Source organism: Cynocephalus volans, chromosome 7 (assembly GCF_027409185.1).
Source record: "Cynocephalus volans isolate mCynVol1 chromosome 7, mCynVol1.pri, whole genome shotgun sequence".
Lineage (NCBI taxonomy): Eukaryota > Metazoa > Chordata > Mammalia > Dermoptera > Cynocephalidae > Cynocephalus > Cynocephalus volans.
The window spans coordinates 43,217,749-43,242,865 of NC_084466.1; positions in this window are offsets into that span (position 1 = coordinate 43,217,749).

Here is a 25,117-nt window from a genome sequence, read left to right on the forward strand (position 1 = left end):
TGAGGAGGTATCCTCTCTAAAACAGAAATTAAAAGAAAAAAGAGAGAAACTAACTTTCTAAGGCTAAGGCGGATATTCAGATAATTCATCATTATAAATATAAGTCAGAACATTAGGTAATGCCTCTCCCATCTAGACAGGGATTGCAATCTTTCAAGATATGTTGTTGTTTTTATCACGGCTCTACAAACTATGCTAACTGCTTTTATAAAGTAAAAAAAAAAGAAAACATTCTGATATCTATCTTGGTCTCTGTCAGTTTTCTGTGTGTGTGTGTGTGTGTTTGGATATGTGTATGTGTGGTGTGATTTGTTTTATTACTGTTATTTTTATTTTGTTTATTTAAAAGGAGATATGTCTACATTAGAGATGCTTTCAGGTAAATTAAAGGGCTCTCTTGTCTATGTACATAATAAATATACCTTTGGGTACAATAAAAATCCTAGTCAAAATTAAAATATTTGAAAATTGTTATTGAATTAAATTTAAACTGTTTCTTTTTAAAAGTGTATAATTTGCAAAATGTGATACTCTCAAAAGAATGGCACCAGAGTAATTACTTCTCATTATTTTAGCTCAATTTATGTTACTAACATCCCTACACTAATAACTAAAATTTATTCAATTTATTTTTGTGGTGGGTTATACCTGTGCTCTTTCAATATCATTGTGTATGATGTTTTTCTTCTTTTTTGAGGTAATGAAGCAATTTGTAATGACTTATTAAAATAATATTTGATTTTTTAAAAGAAAAAATATTTTAAAAATTATGTTAGAATACTAGATCTAAAATTTGATGTTTATTTATTATTATCCCATGGAATCATAATAAGTCTACAAAAAAAGTCTTTTAATTATGACATGTACTTTTCTTTGACTTAAAACTGCATTTCTCCTGTCACCAAATACCTTTATTTCTTTGAGGTGACACATTTATTCCTGGAGGTTTATTTATTCATTTAAGTTCCAAAGTCATTTTCAAAAAGATACCATTGCAAAAATTTATTCAAAAGAATATAATTTCCTGTTGGACATTTGTATATTTTCTTTGGAGAAATGTCTATTCAACCCTTTGCCCATTTTTTTAATTGAGTTGCTCATTTTGCCTTGTTCTGTTTTTCTGTTAATTTGTGTGAGCTCCTCATATATATTTGGTATTAATCACTTAACAGATTTATGGGTTTGAAAATACTTTTTCTCATTCTGTAGGTTATCTTTTCACTCCCTTGCTTGTATCCTTTGCTGTACAGATAAATTTTAGTTTCATATTGTTCCACTTGCCTATTTTTGCTTTTGATGCTGTGCTTTTGGTGTCATATTTGAAAAATCATTGTCAAGACCAGTGTCATAAAGCTTTTCTCTTATGTTTTCTTCTAGGCGTTTTAGGGTTTCAGATTTTATGTTTGTCTTTAATTCATTTTGAGCTGATCTTTGTGCACTGTTTAAGATGAGGGTCCTAGTTCATTTATTTATATGTGGATGTCCAATTCTCTCAACAATTGTTGAAGAGACTATTCTATCTCTATTGTGTATTCTCGACACCCTTGTCAAAGATTATGTACATGTGGCTTTAATTCTGAGCCCTTTATTTTGTTATATTGGTCTATATGTTCGTCTTTATGCCAGTACTATACTGTTGTAATTACTGTAGTTTTGTAATATATTTTGAAATTAGAAAGTGAGATGCCTTCAGCTTTGTTCTTTTTTCTCAAATCTTTGGGGATCTTTGTGGATCCATGAGAATTTTAAGATTTTTGTTTATTTTTTTTTTTATTTCTGTAAAAAAACACCTTTGAGATTTTAATAGGGTTTGCATATAATATGTAGATTGCTTTAGGTAGTATCAGGTCTTTCTTCTTTTTTTTAAAATTTTACTTCTCAATATACAATGTAGTTGATTTTCATGCCTCTTTACCTGTTTCTCTCCAATCCCTCCTGTCCTCCCCCGACATCATATCTGTTCACTTGACTTAAATAGTTCAAGGAATTTTTGTGGTTATTCTGTCTTCTCTCCCCCCTCCCTTGATTTGTTTGTGTGTTTGTTTGTTTGTTTATTTATTTATTTATTTACAGCTCCTACAAATAAGTGAGAACATGTGGTATTTCTATTTCTGTGCCTGACTTGTTTCAGTTAATATAATTTTTTCTAAATCCATCCATGTAGTTGCAAATGGTAATATTTTGTTCTTTTTTTTTAGCTGGAGGCATAACACTACCTGACTTTAAACTATATTACAAAGTTATAATAACCAAAACAGCATGGTACTGGCATAAAAATGGACATGCAGATCAATGGAATAGAATAGAGAATCCGGAAATCCATTCATACACCTACAGCCATCTTATCTTTGACAAAGACTGCAAATCTACATACTGGGAAGAGACTGCCTTTTCAACAAGTAGTGCTGGGAAAACTGGATACTCATATGTAGGAGAATGAAACTAGACCCACACATTTCACCATATACCAAAATCAACTCAAAATGGATTAAAGAATTAAATATGAATTCTGAAACAATAAAACTCCATATAGGAAACATAAGGGAAACACTCCAGGAAGTAGGAGTGGGTACAGACTTCATGAACAGGACCCCAAAACACGGGCAACTGTAGGAAAAATAAACAAGTGGGATTATATTCAACTAAAAAGCTTCTGCACAGCTGAGGAATCAGCAGAGTAAAAAGACAACCAACATAGTGGGAGAAAATGTTTGCAAAATAAATATTTGACAAAGGATTAATATCCAGAATATATAAGAAACTCAAACAACTTTACAGTAAAAAAACAAGTATTAGGTCTTTCAATCCATGAACACGAATGTCGTTTTGTTTACTTCTGTTTAATTTATTTCATCAATGCTTTGTAGTTTTCATGTACAAGTCTTTTGCTTCTTTGGTTTAGCTTATTCCTAAGTGTTTTATTCTTTTGGATGCTACTGTAAAAACTAACAAATATTGGTGCAATTGATATGAAAAACAATATGACTTTTCCTTAAAATATTAAAATAAGAATTAACATATGACTCAGCAATCCCACTTCTGCATATTTATCCAAAATAATTAAAGTTAGTACCTCAAAGAGATATTTGCAATCTCATTTTTATTGCATTATTCACAGTAGCAAAGATGTGGAAACCACATGAAGGTCTGTTGATAGATAAATGTATAAAGAAAATGTGATGTATACATACAATGGAGTAGTATTCACCTTAAAAAAGAAGAAAATCCTGCCATATATGTTAACATGGATGAACTTTGAGAACATTATGCCAGGTAAAATAAACCAATCACAGAATGACAAATAATGTCTGATTGTACATGTAAGCGGTATCTAACATGTCAGACTCATAGAAGAGTAGATAGAATGGTGGTTGCCAGCAGCTGGGGGAGGGAGAAATTGGGATTGCTTTTCAACAGGTATTCAGTTATGCAATATGAATAGTTCTAGAGATGTGCTCTACAACATTGTGTTTACACTTAAGTATGCTACACTGTACGCTTAAAAATTTGTCACAAATTTTTAACGGTATTGTTCTCTGTTTTTGCCACAATAAAAAATGTAATGCTTTTATTTAAATTTCTAAAGAAAAAAATTAAATTGATTTATTTTCTAAAAAAACAAAAATTGTAATTGCCATAAATGACAGTTAATTAAAAATAGCTGCCTACATCATAATTTACTGATATATTTTTGCTGCGTTTCTTTTGCTATGACTCTTCCATATGTGAAATATGTTTGACAAGTGAAAAACAGAATTATGCTATCATCAAATGGTGAAGAAAAAAAAAAAGGAATGACTTTTAAAATATTTTTATATCCTTGAATTCCTTTGTTATATAGAACAACAATTTTTAAAAACATTTAAAATTCCTCAGTCATCTAAATATGTACCAATGCCAGATTTTTGCTTTATTTGATCATTTGGTTGTTTTTCATAATAGGTACTAAGACAAGACAGATTTCCTTTTTATTTCATACCTATTATGAGCATAACTTCTTTATATTGAGAAACCATAATAAGTATTTAGTCTATTGTAATAACTAAAATTTGTTGGAATATGTATATGTATATTCTATATATATAATAGATTGATAGATTATATAAACATATTTTTAAAATATATATATTTAAAACATATAAACTTGTACATTTATATCTAAATATATACATATATTAATATATCTAATAAATATATATGTTTATATATATTTCTAGCAAATTTTACATATATATATAAAAGATACATATATATGTATCTTATGCCATAAAATCAGAGTGACAACTCAATAAAACAGTACCCATGAGTATTTCTTTAGAACAAAAGTCAACATTTATTTACCAAGTTATACTGACGTGTGTTTTATTGAATTTATTGCTAAGTATTTTACACCAACTGAAAGTAGTATAAATGGTAATTTTTTAAAAAAATAAATTTTCCATTTTTCTGGTATATACAAATATACTTTAATTTTAAAAAACTGTATCTATTTTTAAGCTACTTTTTACATTCCTTAGGAATTTCAACAGTTGAAATATTGTCTGTGATTCAGTACCATTTTAGTTCTTACTTTTCAATTTGTATGCCTTTTGCTTTGTAAATATCTTTAACTTTGTAAATATCTTTACAAAGGTAATTAATACCTTTGTAATGAACTGAAGTGGTGAGACTGGAAAATTTGGCTTGTTACCAATCTTGGGTATGCAGAGGATTTATTCATTCCCTCATCATTAAATATGATGCTGGACAAAAGTTTTTTGTAGAAGCCCTTATGAGGTTAAAAAATAATCTCCTTCTCTGCCTTCTTTGCTTAAATGTATACCTTGAATAATTATTAAGTTTTTCCAAAAAACTTTTTTGGCATCTACTGAAAAAATAAAATAGTTTACTCCATTTTTTTATAATGTGGTAAATGGATTAATTTATTTTCTACTGTCAAAGCAACCTTGCTTGTCTGGGATAAACCACATGTGATTCTGATACACAATCCTTTTTAATTTTTTGAAAATTATTATTTTTATTTCTTAAAATTCTTAATTTGGTTTCACTTGAACTAGATTTTTGTCGTTGTTTATTTATTTATTTTTAATAGAAACATGATTGATTATACATATTTATGGGGAACAGAGTTGACTGTTAGTATTTGTGTGTAGTATATGATGATCAAATCAATATTATTAGCATGTTCATCATTACAAATCGTAATTATTCTTTGTGTCCTTTACCCAGTTACTCCCTACCTCCCCTCCTTTTCCCCTTTCCCGCCTCTAGTGACTAAAGGTCTGTTTTCTCCTTTTGAAACTTCAATGTTTTATTGTGGTCTCTCTCTCTCTCTCCCCCCTCCCCCTCCTCCTCCTCCTCTCCCCTTTTCTCCCTTCTCCTCTCCCTCCTCCCCCTCCCCCTCCTCCCCTCCTCCCCTCCCCCCCTCCTCCTCCTGTGCCTGGCTTATTTCACTCAACATAATCTTCTCGAAGTTCATCCACGTTGCTGCAAATGGCAGAATTTTATTCTTTTTTTATGGCTGCATAGTGGTTCATTGTGTATATATACCACATTTTCTTTATCCAGTTACCCATTGATGGACATTCAGGTTGGTTCCGTATCTTGACTATTGTAAATACATCTGTAGTGAACATGAGATTGCAGGTATACTTTCAACATGATGATTTCCATTCCTTTGGGTATGTATTAAGATATGGGATTGTTGGATTATATAGTAGTTCTCTCTGTAGTTGTTTGAGAAAGCTCCATACTGTTTTGTATGTTACTGACTACATCTTTCAAAACTTAGTTAAGAATTTTTGCATCTGTGTTCATGAAATATAGATTTATTTTCTTATAATGTCTGTGTCTGGTTTTTAATTATGACCTTGAAAATAAATTTGCAAGTGTCTCTGCTTCTGTTTTTTAATGGACTTTATAATGCACGGATCTCTCTCTCTCTCTCTCTCTTCCCCCCCTCTCTCCCTCCCCCCCCCTCTCTCCTCTCTCTCTCTCTCCTCTCTCTCTCTCTCTCTTTTAGTTTTACATATACCAGTGAAGCAAATCATGCCTGGAATCCTCTCTGCTGAACGACTTTTAAACATAAATTTTAAGTGGTATAAAATCATTTAAATTTTTAAATTTTTCTGTTATGTTTTAGAATGTGTGGCTTTCAAGGAATTTGTTCAGTTTTACTAAGAAGCTTATGAATCTCTAGTAATATCCTGTCATTCCTGATGTTTGTAATTAGTGACTTCTCTCACTGATTCTCTTCATCAGTATAGTTGGAAGTTTGTCGGTTTTAATATTTTTTAAAAAAATAGTTTTTAATTTTATGATATTTTCTATGTTTTGCTTATTTTATCCACAAATTTCTGAATTTTATTCTCATTATTATACTTATTTTGAGATTAATTTATTCCTTTAAATGTATTCTTTATTGTGAAGGATTAAGTCATGGATTTGGTATCTTTCTACTTTTTAATATAATAGAAGATATAGGTTACCTTCTGAACACAAAGTGCTTCATACCAATTTTGATATATTGCATTTTAATTATGATTCAATTTTTAAAATTCTTTTTTACCAGTGACTTTGTTAATCTACAAGTTTTTCACTTGTGTTTAATTTGCAAATACTTTTTGGTTTCACATACACACATTAATCAATTGACTTCTAATTTAATTATCTTGTAATCAGACAATATAATTTGTGTAATTCTAATCATTTTAATTTTATTGTGATTTATTTATAACCTAGATTATTGACTAGCTTGGTGAATGCACAAGGTATAAGGGAAAGAATGTGTATTCTCTTTGGGGTCAGCATGTTCTATAAAATTCAAATAGTTCTAGTATCTTAGTGTTTTTCGTGATATCTGTACCCTAACTATTTAAATGTCCATATATTTCTCAAAGGAGATTTGAAATTACCTACAGTAATTGAAGAATTACCCTGGTGTCATTTTGTTTAAAAATGACATTATTCTGTTCTAATTTTTGAAGGATATTTAGCTGGCTATAGAAATCTAGCTCTCTACTCCCAGTAACTGAAATTTAATTATATTTTGTCCTGCAATATGTCCACTGAGAAGCTTGTAGTCATTTTTAACATTCTGTATACCCAGTTTTTTTTTTTCCTTCTAGGTGCTTTTGAGGTTTATCCCTATGTTTTGTTTTCAGCATTTTGATTATGAAATGCCACAAAGCTTTTTATTGTTTTCATCCCACTTGGAGTTGATTGAGATACTTGTATATGTGATTTAATAATCTGATAAAGTTTAGAATTATTTTTGTCATTAATTCTTTAAATATTTCATTATATATATACATATATGTGTTATGCATATACTCATAAGTGTGTGTGTATGTATGATTGATACTATTTATTATTCTTATACTTATTTTGATTTCTAATATATCTGCTTTTATTTATACCCCATATTTTGCATATTTTATTTTGTTTTTTTATATACAATAAACTGCACATATTAAATTGTACTTTTTGATTTGATTTCGACACCTGTTTTCCCACTGGTTTCAGATGTTTTGTCCATTTTTTATTTTTATTTTTTTATTTTTTTTCTTAATTTTATTTTGTCAATATACAATGTGGTTGATTATTGTGGCCCATTACCGAAACCTCCCTCCCTCCTCCCTCTTCCCCCTCCCACCCAACAATGTCCTTTCTGTTTGCTTGTCGTATCAACTTCAAGGAATTGTAGTTTTGTCCATTTTTAAAGTCTTTTATAGTCTGTTTTGATACATTCTTTTGTGATGATGTTGAGTTTATCGATCTTTCCTTTTGGAGTGCCTAATCGGTTTTTAACTCCATTCAGTGCATCATTTTTTCCTCTGATTTCTGCTACAGAAGTTACATTTTGTTCTTTTTTATATATTCATTTTTTCTCTTTATTACTTTTTTGAAGAACTTGAACAGGTACTTCTATATGTGATGTACCAATTTTTCCATTGCATTTGTTTCTTCTCCTACTCTAAACTATCACATTCTAGGGTTTTCATTGAATAATGTCTGAAGACACTTACTTCATGCATATTTGTCCGGTTTTCTACATGTGTAAGTTGGAAAGCAAGCCAGTACCAGCTATTCCTAGATATGAGTGGTAACTTCAATTCAGAAAAAAATTAAAATGAAACTGAAAGAATTAAAATGACTTTATCATAGGCTATTTTGTAAAAATGTCTAAAAAGAAATTTAGTATTTCTAATTTAGTACTTGACTTACCTTGCAAAGTTTTCATATTTAGATTCATTGATATAATTAGGGGAAAACCACCTACACTACAATTTTCATTAAATTATAAGAAATATAAAATATAATACTTTCATAATAATTTGTAGAGTCTGTAAATATATTCACCCAAACTATTTTGTATGCCTAGATTTTTTTTTTTTTTATTTTGCAAACCTACAATTTAGTACTCTTTTTTTTTTTTTTGGCAGCTGTCCAGTATGGGGATCAAAACCCTTGACCTTGATGTTATTGACACTGTGTTCAACTAAGCTAATTGGCCAGCTACAGTTTAATATTTAAACTCCATAAATCCAATAGTGTACATACATTGGAAATGTGCCCAAGAAATTGTATTATTTTGTAATTCTACATCTTCACTTATAACGGTAGAAGAAGATATAGACACATTAGCAATATCATCGAGGTATAAAATCAGCTTTCGCATTTGTGACACTTAAAAAGTGGGTGCCTGCAGGAAAATATATTTTTTTCCTCCAAGTGAGACCAATACTTTCTGTCTTTACTGGGAACTTGAAAAGTTTTATGTTACTAACGCAGTATTTCTCTCTTCTATATTTTACTCAACTGCCAAGTTGTGACTCATTTGTCCCATTTTTTCTTCAAGCTTCAATAAATATGATCTGTAATTTGAATCATAATGGTGAATAATAGACTTTGTCTTGGTTTTGGGAATTTGAGATTTTCACATTTGGAAGAGCAAAGGTTTCTAGCCCCTGGGCATCCACATTATATTTGGCATTGCGTTATTCCATTATGTTTGACTTGTTTTTATCCTGTATTATTTTTTGTCTCTGTGTATGAAGTCCTTAAGGGAAGGCACATTGTTCAGATTTACTCTGCTGCTAATATTTTGTTTCAGTTTATTTTTGTTTTTATATTTCTCTAGAACATTATAAATTATTAATGTTCCGATGGACTGTTTTTGTATTTATCATAAATGTCTTTTTTACTGTTGTGTTATAATGCATTCCCATATAATATCATGATAAATATGAAAAATTCATGATTTTATGGTGCAGTAAAATTAATGAAAATATCAAAAGTCCACAAATATACAAACAAAAATCAACTTAGTGCACAAATTAAAACTGAAAATTGGAGCATGAACTAGATGTTTATTAATATTATGGTTATTAATTGTAGGTGTAATAATGAGATTTTAACCATGTTTTTAAAAATCCACTATTTTTAATTACTGAAATGCTTGCAAAACAACTAACATTTTGCTCATGATTTACTTAAAAATTAAACAGGAGAGGGGAAAGTGGAATGAGGTATAGAGAAAGAGGTTTAGCTTTGATGGGTGCTGTGTTCATCATACTAATATGCTTTCTATTTTTTATAAGTTTGAAACTAATAAGTAGCCAGAGTGAGAGCTAGAGAGAGGGGGCAGGGGTAGTATTTGAGTAGAGGAATTGAAAATGTAAAATATAAAAGTACATTTGAAAAGTTGTGTAATGTGACTTTATTTTTGGTAAGTTTAAATATAATTTAGAAAGATAATGCAAATATATTATATAAAAGGATCAGCAAATTAACACAGAAATATATAAACAGAAATACATATCCTTAAAAATAATGAATAGCAATAACCGAATATATCTCTTTGGAACTAAATACAGAAATACAGAAGGAATGTGGTGTGAATTATGACCACCTGAAGTCACTTCCAGTCAAGCAATTCCATGAGTTTGATTATTGGAATTTATTTCTTTCATCTACATGCTTCAATTTAGTGCTTAAGTTGATGGTGTTTTGCTGTTGTGCTTTATGATACTTATCATAAAATAGGTTAATATATCCACAATAATCTTCATTACTAAGTATCTTTATTGGCATAAAGAAATCTTTATAGGTGAACAATATGATACAAAGTAAAAGTTACATCGTTTTGTTTCTGTTTTTTTTTTTTTCCATGAAATAGCAACCCTAATCTGTTACAATATGCAAAGCATTACTGTAAAATCATCTTGTAGAATTATTAGCTGAAAAGAATGTCTTGGAAGGTACTCTGGAGGTCTTTATGCACAAATTATTTGCCAGCATGGGAGTGAATCATTAAAAATGTGGTTCATATACATGTTCTTGCATCTTAAAGACTCAAATAAAGACCATTTTAATATAATCCTCTTGATACATGAAATATTTGAATGTTTCATGATGATCCATGACATGACTGCATGGACAAAGCTAAAAAATTATTTTAACTATATAAGGAGTCTTCAAAAAGTTCGTGGAAAATGCATATTATGAAAAAAATTATGCATGGATTTCAAATTTTTCTACATCACAATAAACTCATACTAACTATTTATAACATGTCTGAACAAGAGCTAATTTGAAGCACTAAGAGGGATAAGACATCGGATTGAAAAAAGCCCCTATCAGAAACAAGAATTCTGCTAAAATCAATGCAAGAACAAACATCAAATGTACGGTGAAGCTTCAGTAGAAGAACAGTGAAATCACTGATCCTTTACAAAAAGCTTTTGGGGACAATGCTCCAAAGACATTAGCTTTTTACAAACAACTCATTTTAAGAAGGGATGAGACAATGTTGAAGATGAAGCAGAGAGCGGCAGATCATCCACATCAATTTGCGAGCAAAAAATTAATTTTGTTCATGTCCTGCTTGTCCTGCCTGTCCTGCATGTCCTGCTTTACTGTTAACAAGCAATTAACAGTAAAACAGTTGCCAACACCAGAGACATCTCAATTGGTTTAGGTTACACAATTCTTACTGAAAAATTGCAGTTGGGCAAACTTTCCACTCCATTGGTGCCAAAACTGTTGAGCCCAGATCAGATACAAATCCAGAGATTGCAATGGAAATTTTAAACAAGTGGCATCAAGATCTTGAAGCATGTTTTTGAAGAATTGTAACAGGAAATAAGACATGGCTTTAACAGTATGATCCTGAAGACAAAGCATAATCAAAACCCAGGCTACCAATAGGTGGAAGTGGTCCAGTCAAGGTAAAAGTAGACCAGTCAACAGCAAAGGCCAGGGCAATAGTTTTGGGGGATGCTGAGGCATTTTGCTTGTTGACTTTCTTGAGAATCAAAGAATGATCACATCCGGTATTATGAGAGTGTTAGCCAAAGCTTTAGCAGAAAAATGCCCAGGAAAACTTCAACAGAGAGTCCTTCTCCACCATGACAATGCTTCTGCTCATTCCTCTCATCAAACTAAGGCAATTTTGGAAGAGTTTCAGTGGGAAATCATTAGGAGTACACTGTACAGTCCTGATTTATCTTCTGACTTCTTTTTGTTTCTTAAGCTTAAATAAATCTGTAAAGGGTGCCATTTTTCTTCAGTTAACAATGTAAGAAATACTGCATTGGCATGGTTAAATTCCCACAAACCCCAATTCTACAGGTGTAAACTAAATGGCTATTATCATTGCTTACAAAAGTGTCTTGAATGTGAGGGAACTCCTGCTGAGAAATAGTTTATATTTTTATTTTTATCTGTTAAGTCTATTTTGCACAAACTTTTTGAAGTCCTGCCATATAATAGAATAAAATATACTTTTTGTTTGGTTCATTTTTTTAACAACTAATGTACAGACTGTATCCAACCTCCACTCCCCAAATGTACTTTATGTTTTAAATCCTCCCGTAATATGGAATATAGTCTCTTCACATTCTCACTGCCCTGTCTTGTACTTTACAGCTTTCTTTTTCTCTACACATAACTGGCAAGGTATTACTTCTTAATTGTTCTTGTAATCTTTATGACCACCGTCATCATAAGTATGTCTCTGTATTTTAGCTACACACACACACACACACACACACACACACAAGCACACACACGCACACACATTTACCTGTAAAGTCTCTGTACAAAGACCTAACTCTGACCTACTAAGCAATAATGTTCCTAAAAAGTAATATCTAGTCTTCTTCTAGAAAACACATGGGGTCAAATGTTGCTCTGGAACAAGAACACCAAATTGAAATGCTGCTATGAGAAATATATTTGCCCTTTCCAGAAGTCTTTGTTTTGTTTTTGTAATAATGATATGCTTTGTGTTTCTCTGTAAAGTTTCTGTACATTTACATTCACATAAACATAATGTTAGGTTATATATTTATAAAAGTCTAAGTCAGAATATTTCTTGCTTTGTAAGAAAACATTGTTACATAAGGCTTGCAATATTTTGTCTGCTGATGTGGAAACAAAACCTCTGTTTCTAGCTTGCAGAAGAGTGAGACTTGCCTATTTTAAGTACCTAATGCTGTTTGCTAAAGGAGACACTCCAATCTTCAGGCAGTGAAGGCAGAATTTGACATGGCAATTTATAGAAAATAAAATGAGACTTAAAATATCACCCTATTATTAAACTCAGTTACTTTAAGTCTAGTAATTTCAATTAAAAGACTCCAATTATAAACTTACTCAAAACAGGAATACTGAACTGATTTTGGTAGACCTTGAAATAGTGCTACATCTCTACTTACACCATGTACCTATCATGACTTAAATTACAAGTCTTTTGAAATAAAATAATCTCTCATATTTAGTTCTTACTCTCTTTATTGTTATATCTATTATATCAATACCTAAGTAGTTATATTTTCAAAAACATTACTTTTACAACCTTAAAAATCATTATCAATATATTATCACATTGTCCAGAAACTTTGCCTGAAATGTTTTATAGTAGGGATGGCAATTATCATTGATAGCAATTCTCAGGAGGTAATGTATGTAACATGATTTATTAGAAGTATCCCCTGGAAAAACTGGTAGAGAAATGGGAAATAGGTACAAAGTAGGTAAGAGGATTAAGCAAGGTTGTGGTAAGGGCAAAGTCTCACAGGCTATAATTTTGGCTCAATTCTGCAGCCGTATTTTGGGGTTAGTTTGGGTCACATCTCAAGTATGAATTGATGAGGAAGAAAGGAATTTGGAATATTGTACTTGGATTTTGCTGGGGGAATATAAATTCCCAGACTCTTGTGACTCTTCAAGTACTGGCAAAGCAGGTTTGGGAAAACTGTGGGGAGTTTTCTTACAAAGACTTACAGGTGGGGGCTGTTGAAAGTGTGATCAAATTGGTAAAGAGATTTGTAACAAAACAGGTAAATACTGACAGGTCTGCTACATATTGCATTTTATAATAAAAATTTATCCAGCAATTTACTTTTTATCAAGCTTCATTACTTCATAGTCCAAACATTGGAACCTAATTGTTATCACCTGATTCTAAAAAATTTTAGTTTAATTAAATTATTTTTATTATGTTGATGAATAGTATAACGATATATCCAGAAATTTGTCTTTGGTAATCTTTTCCACTTACCTCATATTAATTTTAGGATTCCTGTAATAGAATTGCTACCACTCCTATTACTATGGCCATCGCTATTGTTACTATAATTATATGGGCAGATAACAGATTAATAGCTGTAAGAACATAGAGATCTGATATTATTTTATCTAATTATGTTATTCTAAAGCTTATGAAGCATTAAGCAAACACTTATTTTCTTCAGAGTATTAATTATAGCATCATGATGATTTGTCTCTGATTACATTCAATATACATATTTTATTTTTTATAAAAATGTACAGTTGGCCCTACATATCGGTGAGTTCCGCATCTGCAGATCAAAAATATTGGGGGAAAAACTGAAAAGTAACAATACAGTACAACAAATATTTGTAATGCATTTACATTTTATTAGGTATTATAAGTAATCTAGAGATGATTTAAAATATACAAGAGGGTGTGCATAGATTATATGCAAATACCATGGCATTTTATATAAGGGACTTAAATATCTGCACGTTCCATAAAGTACCTACTTGTGTGTGCAAGGAGAAAATAGTGAATGACAGATACTTTTCTGTCTATACGTATGTCTCCATATCTCTATCTTTCCATCAATCTATTCATTTGGACATTATCTTTTAAAACTTTCATGTAATTTTTAAAAATCTCTCATTTTGGATGTTTCATTGTTAGTTATACATCTTTGCTGGGTGAAATAAATCTCAGAAATATCTTCCAATATTATTTATCAATTAATGTCATGTTTGTATACTATTTAATCATTTTAAAGTTTATGTAACCTAGTCACACCCAATCTCTTCTTTCTCCTTGACTTTTCCCCCTTATACTTCCAAAATATATTAAAAGATAATTGGTTGTCATGGAATCACAGCTTTTTCATTTTTAAAACAAATTCATCTATATTCTCATATTTACTTCCCAGGGTCTTCCTGAATTTGAAGTTTCTTTTATTACTTAATTTTTATTTGTAATATCTTATGCCCAAATCATTATTGAAAAGCACTTAGAGAGAAATTGCTCACAGCTAGACATTAATACAATAACATTTTTCTTAATTATTTATCTCTTGAGCTTATTTGCAAAACATCAACAGTACAAAAATGATTTAGATTTAAATAATTAGTGACCAAGATAGCTTTGAACATTTACCTCAGCTCGACTAAACTTTATACAGTTTTCTTCCTGAATACAGACCTCTAATCTCTATTTTCTTAGAGAATTTACTTTAGCAAACTTTCAATTGTAAATTATTTCTCTGCCCCTTTGAAATGTAAATCTTCTACCAGCCTCTTCCCAGTTTTACAACCCAAGAGTATCTTTCTCAAGGACCTGAGAACCTTCTCTTTAAAATGTAATCATCAAAAAAGATAGTGCCCTGTCTCTCAGTCTCTGTGGGAAGGTAGGAGCCTAACTACAGTAAGCACAATTAGCGAGCCCATGTGGCTTTGTCCCAGAGACCAGCCTCACCCTTAATGTCCTCCAGTACTTCCCTATTAGCACAACCCAGTGCTTAACTTTCTCAGATTCTCTTTCACTAGAGTTGGGTTCAATCTCTGTTTCCTATTGCAATAGTCTTGAATAAAGCCTTCCTTGCCTGTTTAATCCATCCAAGGAGATGTTTCTCTTGCATTATAAAAATATCTTTAAAGCAGAAGAAAAACAATAAAACCCAGTTTAGACACTCACTATAAATGTATAAATGTGATACTAATAAGCTTAATTTTAGTTAGCAGTTTTAATTTTTTTAATGACAGCTTTATTGAGATATAACACCAATTCTACAAAATTCACCCTTTTAAATTACATAAAACAGTCTTTGTTTTGTTTTGCTTTTGTTTTCTAGTATATTCACAGAGTTATGCAAACATCACTGTTATCTAATTTTAGGATATTTCTATCAGCCCCCAAAGAAAAAAATATATATATTTATTGGCACTTACTTCAAATTCCCCATCAGCCCAACCACTGGCAATCATGAATGTACGGATTTGTCTATTTTGGATATTTCATATAAATATAATTATATAATATCTGGCATTTTGTAACTGGCTTCTTTCAGTTGTTTTCAAGACTCATTCATTTTGTAACAGGTATCTGTACTTACCGATGTTGCTTCTGAAAAATGTAATGAAGGATCTAAAAAAATTCATTAGATCTCTATTACATACTCCTACATATTTCACAGGGATTTCCCAGTTTATCCATATAGTGGAATGTCATAAATCATTTAAGCTGTATTTTAAATACATCAGGAGGAAACAAAGCTTATCACCTATCAGACAGAAGGAGATAGTTGTTGTAAAATATGAGAGATATGACTGAATTATGTTAAAAGAAAAAGGAAAAATTCAACTTCTACCTATGTGCTTTCCACCCATAAATACTTAACAACTATGTATTTAAGTAGAGTAACTAGTAATCATTCTCTGGTGGATCTGAGCACTTGAGGATAAATTATAAAGAGCTGTGTATACATCAGCAATATCCAGACATTGCTAAATATATGTGGTTCTCTCACACTTGAAAATACTAGAAAGACTTAGAAGTACTCAATAGCTTAAAAATACACAATACAAATCTTTAAAAGATTGAAGAAAATCAATATTTAGCAGCAAGAATAGTTCTACGATATTACAAACTTCTGTGAACACTTTTCCATTTTCATCTTAATCAACATTTTTAGTAAAATTAGAAAAAGTTAAATGTTCCATTCATCTTAAAATAGTCATCTGTGTACAACGATAATGAAATAATTGTCAAATTATTGTGCACTGTTGTTAGCAGAGTAATATGCCCCTCCTAGTAAATAGGAATGGCTTCTGTGAATCGAATTAGTACTGAAATACATCAATTTTTAATTTTTTCCAAAGATATACTTCAATTTTCCATTATTTTTTGTTGTACCTTGCTAATGCACAGACCCCTAGAAATCACATTCTCCCTCACTGTCACCCTAGTTTATTGCCAAAAATTGTCCTTCTATATTATTTATTTATTTTTCCTTTCTATAAAGCAAATACATCTTTAAAAATACTAATGTTCCATCTGGATGTTCTAGTTTTATCATACAGGTTACAAAAGAAAGTCCAGTAGTATTTGATAAGGATCAACAGAAAAGCAAATTTAACCAATAACACACACACACAAACCCAAAACTAGTTAGTATGGATTGCAGAGAAGCATATTCTAAAATGTGACTTTGTTTTAGGTTTAATAATACAGCCAATAAAGTAAACGACTCACCGAAGCAGTAGCTTGAAAACTATCTTTGGCATGAAATCTTAGAGCAACTTTTAATAGCAAAAAGGAAAAATAAGTTTCAAAGCTACCACTTCTATGATAGCACAGTGAAAATGAAGAGTAAAACTCAAGTCCTTGAAAAGCTCTTGAGCTTGGCTTTGTAACACTGTCTTTTCTTTTCTCTCCTCTTTATGCTCTCTCTCTGTTTCTCTGCCATGTTTCTTAATAGAATCCAGGTTCTTCTTCACTCCTGGCCTGATGATATTACTGTTACCTAGTGTACTCACTGACTGCACACCAGCATTCATGCTCCTTATGCTGCAGCCAGGCTAAACTAGTCACTCTTCCCAAACCCTTTCATGAGCTTTTTCATCTAACACTTTACAGTGTTTTCTATATGCTGGGAATTCTCCTATGTACCTTACATTAGTCCATAATTCTCAAAGCAACTGTATGTGATATGTACTATTATTATTCCAATTTCAAATATGGGAAAATTAAAGCAGAAAGTGGTTATGCAACTTTTCCAAGGCCAGAATGTGATGAAATCAAAATTCAAATCTAGGCTGTCTGTGCTTTTGAATATAGTTTTATGCTGCCTATTACTAAAATAAGTGTCTTCCTTCCTATTCGAAATCCTACAGCCATTGTTGGAGACTGTGCAATACAAATTATTTAGACATTTGTTATTCTTAGCACCATCTTGGTAAATAACCAACTTCAATTTACTTTATTAGTGCACTCTCATCGCCCTCCATAGGTAGTCTCATCACCTGGACTTGCTCCACATCTGACTGCAAATTTGAATATTCCATGTTTGAATCACATCTTCCTATCCTCCATCATTTTCCTTACCTATATTCACTGCATTTATAAATGATCTCACAGCAAATTTCATTCTTTCATCTCATCACTTACTTCCCAATCTTGCTTATATTACATGCTCATGTGGTCTACTGCTTCCTCCAATCTCTTGCCAATTGCAGCAAATGCCACAATATTTTTCTATATTGACCATGTGGATAAATTTATCCTAAATTTACCCCTGTATCTAGGCTGCAGAAAAACACTGGTGGACATATATATATCAGTTTGGTTATAATACAAGTTTATGCTTATATTCATATTCCAAAAGTTACATTCATGATTTGGGGCGTATAATACCTAGTCTCTCACTGAATGAATCAAAGACATCTAAAAAAAACCCAATATTTTAATTTTAGTTCTACTTGTTCTATGCACTTAAATGCTGAGATCTCATAATTTGAGTGCCTAACGTGGTCAAAACTCCAACAAGAATCTCTCATTTAAAAATAAATCTAATCCTCTCTCATTGCTGCCTATTGTGTTTGATGAGAGAACTTGTCTCTTAGAGCCTTTTTGTGATAAAGGTCTGTTAGGCCCTGCATGATCTGATATCCTACCCATCTTCTCTGTGATGGTTTATTTTATGTGTCAACTTAAGTTTGCACAATGTACCCACAATAAGCAATTTTTCTGGGTGTTTGTGAGGGCCTTTATGGATGAGATTAGCATCTGAATTGGTAGACTTGGTAAAGTAGATCATCCCCCTCAACGTGGGTAGGCATCCTCCTACCATTTGAGGGCCAGTACAAACAAAAGGTGAATGAAGGAGAAATTCACATCCCACCTCTCCTTTTATTTTCATGCCTGAGTGCTTGAGCTGGGAAATTTCATCTCTTTTTTTCCCACTCTCAGACAGATTTACACCTTTGACTTCCTTTGTTCTCAAGCATTTGGATTTGGATTAAATTACACTATTGGCTTTCTTGTGTCTCCATCTCACCGATTGTGGATTTTAGGTTTCTCAGCCTCCATAATCAGTGAGTCAATCCCCATAGTTTATATATACACACAAACATATACAAACACACACACAAATATATATATATATATATGTGTGTGTGTATATATATAGTGTGTGTATATATGCATATGTATATAATAGGATGGAGACATGTATCACATATATTTTCAAACACTGATATATATGAAAATACACACACACACACACACACACACACACACACACATATATCCATCCTATCGGTTCTTTCTGTTTCTCTGGAACAACTCTAGCTAATACATTTTCCCAACTCATCTTTTCTGGTTTCTCTCAATTTCTGTAATCTATATAGACTGATCTCTTTCAGTTTGTCAAGCACAGCAACCTTTTCCTACCACAAAACACGTGCTTCTCTTCCTGAAATACTCTTTCCAGCACCTTAACTACATAGCATCCTTTATTTCTCAGTTTACATATTCCTGCACTAGAGAATTCTATTGCCACCCTGTGGCCGTTGCCATTATTTTATAAAATTTATTGATTTTTAATTGATACATACACATTTTATGGAATTTATATTTCAATTAGTGTATAAATATCCAGTGATCAAATCAGGGTAATCATCCCCATTAATCTTATCATTATATATGCTTTATGTCATTAATTTGTTATTTATTTCTTAGTTTTCTGATTTGACTTTCTGTAAGAATACTATATTATTAAAAGTCAAAAAATAAAAAAAAAATTAAAGCAAATAATCTTTCATTTTAGCCAAAAGTGCTCAGCATATTGTCTAGCAGAATAAACACTGAACAAATTGTTGGAGAAATTCTGAAATCAAATGGCTAAGGAGACCCATAAGGTCATCAGTCCATCACTTGCCTAAAGTATAGTTACTTCCAGGTTTGGAAATGTGTTTATCAACAATATACTTGGAATTCGACCCAACTGGCTGAATATTTATTGTCCTTCAGTGAGTAAATACTGGAGTTGCTTAAAGGGTCCTACATTTTGTGCTACCACTACTATTGTGTGCTAGCACTTATTCTACCAGTTTGTGATTGCATTTCTACTTGCTTGAATCCCTCCCTAAATAAGACCTCCATGAAGACATCGTTGTGATCCCTGTACCTAGGACAGTACCTCATTCACAAGTTCACTCCAAAAGAATTATTGAATAAATGGACTCACCTATCTTTCAAATTATATTTCTATGTCCTGCAGTGTCTTCCAAGTCATTTTTACCTGGCAAAATGCTACTTGTGCACTAACGTGGAGACTGAATATTATTCTTTAATAAAAACTTAAAAATCCAAAAATATTCTGGTAATATTCTCATAAACATATATAGACACATATCCATGCTATATCAATGCCTAAAAGGGGTAACATATTATATGTTGAGGCCTTTTGAGTAATCCTTTTTGGTTAGTTTTATTTTTTTAGACTCCCAACCTCTAAATTTCTTGCCATAACACCTGTTCATATCACCTTCACCCAGGCAACCATTTTCATAAAATTATGCAAAGATATATAAATATTTAATATTTTATATACAAATATTACTTAACAATGAATATGTACATGTGAAAATTCATACGTGTGCTTTCAAACACATATATTTCAATGTACATAAGAGAATTTGCTAAAAGAGTACATCTTTAGTGTTCTCACCCCCCCACACACACACAAAGGTGAGGTGATACATATGTTAATTAGCTTGATTATGGCAATAATTTCATTGCTTTATTGATTTTTAATTGTCAAAAAGTATATATATTTAAGATATACAACATGGTGTTTTGATATATGGATACATTGAGGAATGGCAAAACCAAATAAGCTGGAAAATAAAATTTAATTCAACAAAGGTATTGGCATATTTTATAAAAAATGGAATATTTAATACACCAATAGAATGTAAAATACAAAAACATTTTATGTATATTCATAAGTGCATGTTTAAATACATAGATTAGGATTTTTGTGTGTTTTTCATGTGTGTAGGCATTCAGGTATGCCTCTGTGTGTGTGTGTGTGTGTGTGTGTGTGTGTGTGTGTGTGTGTGTGTGTGTGTGTGTGTGTGTATTCTTTATTTCATAGATAGAACTTTCAAGTCTCTAGTGATTGGTAATGATTATGTCAAAGAATCTTGCCTAATTCCTGGTTTCAAACGATATGATTTTTAGAATATGATAAATTGGATATTTAGAGGGTTTTGTTTGTTTGTTTTTCAAAAGTAGAATTTCTTGAATGCCATTACCCTTTATAGTATTCTAACATTACTTGGAGGTTTTACCTGCTATAGATGCTAAGTTTTATTAATGGCCTTTTAGCATCCTTTGTTAGAGGCATATGATTTGTTCACCTAAATTTTAACCTAATAGACTGCTTTGATAATTTTAATGATAAAATGTGTTTATATTAAGAATTCTTGATTGGATTCTCTGTTTTTGTTTTATCACTGGATATTTGCTAGCATTTTATTTAGAATTTTTGCATTAATTTTTATAGCAGAATTTGCTTCTTAGATTGATTTTTCTTATGTATGTAAAGTTTTGGTAGTGCTGTGCTGCTTTTAGCAATTGAAATAGTTTCATCTCTTTCTAAATCCTGAAATAATTTGAACAGCATTTGAATTAAAAGCTCTTTCATGGTTATATGAATCTCACCTGTGAACAATCTGGTCCTGATAAATTTGTGTATGTAAATCTCTAACCAGCTTTCCAATCTTTGTTTTAATTGGTTTTTCTAGTTTTTTATTTAATTTAGGTAAATATATGTAATTCATTTTTTTTCTGGAACTCATGAATTACTTGCAATGAAGATTACAAGTATTTGTGGCAGAATACATAGTCCATTTTTAACATCAAATAAAAACACACAGACACATTTAAAGTGTAATCCTTAAGAAGTTGATTACTTTAATATTCATTTGTAAAATGTTAATATCATATTTCATATCTATTAGGCCTTTCATATTCTTAGAAATTTATATTAAATTTGCAGTTATAAATGTGATCTCATTTTTTGAGACATACAACAAATTACTGCAAATTAAAACTGTCTTATATAATATGTCTATCAATTCAATGTAATGTTTTAACTAATAATCTATATTGTTTTAATATTTTTATCACTACTGCTTTTTTTTGTTACCTGGAATTACTTTCCGCAACTTTTATTTAAAATACTTTTTAAATGACATTATTTTATGTGCATATGTTTATGTGTCAAATAAATATTTTTTTATAAATATTTTTATTTTTGAAGAATTTGTCACCCTTGATATTTTAACGAGTTAATATAATGATTGGTAATTTAAAACTCATATTTGTTCTAAATTTATATTTTTTAGCAATTTATGTACATAATTTTAATTGTTGAAATAACTTCATTTTTTCTGTTTGTTTCTTTGAAAAGCGCTAATATAATTTCTAATTTTGTTTACAATTTTTTTTTTCTAATTACTCATAGTAGATAGAGATTTCTCTATTGTCTTTACAAACAAGATATCCACTATTTTCCTCATTTACCTGCACTGGTCCTTGCGCCAAGACACTTTATCTCACCCCAACCCCATGGCTCTCACTGCATCTACCTATAGATAGATAGATAGATAGATAGATAGATAGATAGATAGATAGATAGATAGATAGATAGATAGATAGATAGATATTTCTCTATTTCTCATCTGTATATTTTTGTAAGATTTTACACTGCTAGAGGCAGTATATTTCTCACAGAAGTCTTATGATTTTCTGTCACAATTTTCCAGGTGTGGTTTTGCAAATGAGAAACCAGATTGCAGTCTGACAAATTGTATCTAAAGCATCTTAACATTTTTTTTCTCCTAGAATCTCACTTTTTTCTCCTCGTTTGAATTGGAGATTTTTGTCTATTCTTTTGTGTGTAAGTTTTCTGATAAATCCCCTAGAATCTCAGTGAGAACTTTCAACTGCAGATTCAAAAGTGTTTTTTGTTGAATTTTCTTTTAATTTTTGTATAACCTTCTCCTCTCTTCTATCTCTTAAAAAAAACGATTGAAACTCATGTCTTTCACTTTTTAATAATCTTTTTAAAATATGTTCTATTTCCCCTATCTTATCCCTTATGATTTGCACCTTATTGTATTTTGTTTCTGTGCTCTACCATATCTGCTCTTGATCTTCCTGGTAACTAAAGTGGGACCCAATAATGAACAACCACATTTTACTTCACAGTATCTATTGATTAAAAATAAAAAATCACATGCATGCTTTGAATTCAGACCAAAAAATCGATTTTTTGATCTTCTCAAATAGGTTTGTCCTCTTCAGATTATTTTAGTTTTTCATTTGTGTTCTGTTCTCATGGTTTGATTAATTCTTTTCCTGGGGAATCACTTCTTGGATTATCTTACCACAATTTCCAGGAAATGAAATAGTTTCTTTCACTTATGTCTTGGTATACTGACCGCTATTATACCACCAGTGAGTCAGGAAGGATCTTATCTTCTCCCTGCTTTACCTAAACTCTCTTTAGCATGCAGGGTCTGCTTGCTTCTTACTTTTTTTTTTTTTCCTGGTTGCAGATGGATTAGGCAAAATTCTTTCTCTGAGGTAGAGAATATCTGTTTACAAACTTCTTCTGGGATTTGCTTCTGCTGATTTCTGTTGCTCCTCCATGAAATTTCTAACACTGATCTGTGGGCTGCCAGTCCATAGGGTAGAAAACCAAAATAGCCTGTGTATGCTCAGATCCCTACAGAACCCTGTGTCTAATTCTCACTTCGCTACTTTCCTGGTCCAGTAAGAGCCTGACTCAGGAAGCTAAGTCATGTAGATAATTTGGAATAGGGAGTGAATACAAACCAGCATCTTTTCAAGGCCCTCCCATGAAACTTTATTCATGTCTACTTTTAAATTTCTTTTTGTAGATTATTTTATTTCAGATTTTTATTTTATTTATACTTATATTATATTGCAATTATTTACTTGTGTGTCTTACTGTTCATTATAAATTTCAAGCCGAGGGTTGTGATCCCCTTACCGGTCCAAAAAAAAAAAACTTAAAGGCGTTCTGACTGTAGAGTTTTTTAACAACAATACTTAGTACCTGAAAAAGAATCAAGATTAACCAATGGGACATCCTTACTTGTGGGGAGGAAAAATCCAACAACCCATCAAAAGTATAGTTAAGCATTGTCAGTGTCTTTTGTTGGTAATTTTGTGTAGTAGGCCAAATTCTGGCTATAGAAAGCCAAAGTAGATTGACTAAACTATATCTTTAGTCAGGGGCTATTTCTAATGGCCTAGCAGAGCAGTCAGTTTTAGGTCATCCAAAGTAAGACTGTTTAGGCATATAACATATGCTCTTATGAAAGAAAGTACAGCAATCAAATTACAAACTAAACCTGATTTTACAAATCCACATACTCTGAAAATGGGACCTCCAGAGAGAATAGGATCTAGAATATGTTGAGGATTGCACAATCATCATATGATTGGTAACTCAAAGATAAACGTTTCAGCTACTATAGTTAAAAAAGTCAAATGCAATTCCTGTATACCCAGCCAGAAATTTATCAGATGCCTAATGGAACTCTCAGAAACTTATCTTTTGCTATATATATGAGCATACAGCTCAAGGTGAGATGGGCCTAGTACCATACAAATCTGGAGCAGTTTACAATTTATTCAATTCCCTACCACTTCTATGATAGAATCTATGGTTTCAGGATAATAAAGTGCTGTTTCTTAGCTGGATGGATAACACAGATATAAAGGCATTTAATGATAATTTCAATGACATAAGCTATGTGTGATGTAAACAGATTGATGCAAACTAAAAATTAAACTCTTTCCCCAGGTACTGACAGTGCCCAAATAGAATTTTCTATCTGTTTCATTGCCGATTGTACCTAAATGTGGCAGGAACCATTAAATTCCAAAGTGGCTAACCTAAGGAACTTTCCAACAAAACCTATTAGAAATGAATATAGTAATACACTGCAAGGATTCACTACCTGGTAAAACTAACAGGTACCTAGGAGTTTAAGAATGGAAAACAAGAAAGAGAAACCCTTATCCAATCTTCCATCAATGGACACTTAGATTGGTTCCATATCTAGGCTACTGTGAACAGAGCTTCAATGAACATGGGAGTGCAGGTATCCCTTCAATACGATGATTTCCATACCTTTGGGTATATACCCAAAAGTGGGATTGCTAGATCATATGGAAGATCTATCTGTAGTTGCTGAGGAACCTCCATACTGTTTTCCATAGTGGTTGTACTAACTGACATTCCCACCAACAGTGCAGGAGTGTTCCCTTCTCTCCACGCCTTCACCAGTATTTGTTATTCACCATCTTTTTGATTATAGCCAGTCTAACTGGGGTGAGGTGGTATCTCAATGTGGTTTTAATTTACATTTCCCTGATGACTAGTGAAGTTGAGGATTTTTTCACGTATCTGTTGTCCATTTGTATGTCTTCCTATGAAAAATGTCTATTCAGTTCCTCTGC